The following is a 561-nucleotide window of genomic DNA, read 5'->3' on the forward strand; positions in this document are numbered from 1 at the left end:
CTTTGGAGTGACCTGGTGGCCAGAGGCAGAACCTCTTTGTGGGAGCAGGGGCTTGTCTGACTGTTTCAGAAAGGTCTCGCAGTGTGTCTGTTTTGAATCAGACACAAACCAACATTTCCCTCCAGCCAGTGAACGGGGGGAGAGTCATTATTGCGTTGACTCTGTGGCCACCTGAAAGAGAAAATATCACAAAGAGACAAAACATTGACTACAGAGCTGTCTGCCATGCTGCTTCTCTCAGGTCTCTCCACACCAGGGCCTTCTGCTGATCTTGGAGAGTGGAAATGAGCACAGTCTGGTTGGGGCTGGATATTGCTGGTGCTCCTCAGATCTTCCACAATGTTTATGGTCCTGTTTTGTTCTGTATCCTACTGATAACGATGCTTTGGAGAGAAGGGTGCCAGAGATGGACTGGAAGCTAAAAGAGGAGAAATTCTGCCTTGGTGTCTTATTAAAGCATCTTTAGTTTAGAGCATCCCTTTCATTTTGTTAAGATCTTATAGAGAGGAGCTGAGGCCACAGTCACAGCCACATTTGTGTAGCAGGGAGGACACAAGAGCC

At 47.8% G+C, this 561-nt stretch overlaps 1 protein-coding gene across 1 annotated transcript in view; it reads left to right on the top strand.

The window, feature by feature from the left end:
• The window catches only part of PAX5 (paired box 5), a gene marked incomplete at its 5' end in the record, with an annotated part of 64,924 nt that overhangs the window by 10,987 nt on the left and 53,376 nt on the right, over positions 1-561 (top strand). The window lies entirely within an intron of this gene.

The sequence above is a fragment of the Acanthisitta chloris genome, unplaced genomic scaffold, assembly GCF_000695815.1.
Source record: "Acanthisitta chloris isolate BGI_N310 unplaced genomic scaffold, ASM69581v1 scaffold10867, whole genome shotgun sequence".
Taxonomy (NCBI): domain Eukaryota; kingdom Metazoa; phylum Chordata; class Aves; order Passeriformes; family Acanthisittidae; genus Acanthisitta; species Acanthisitta chloris.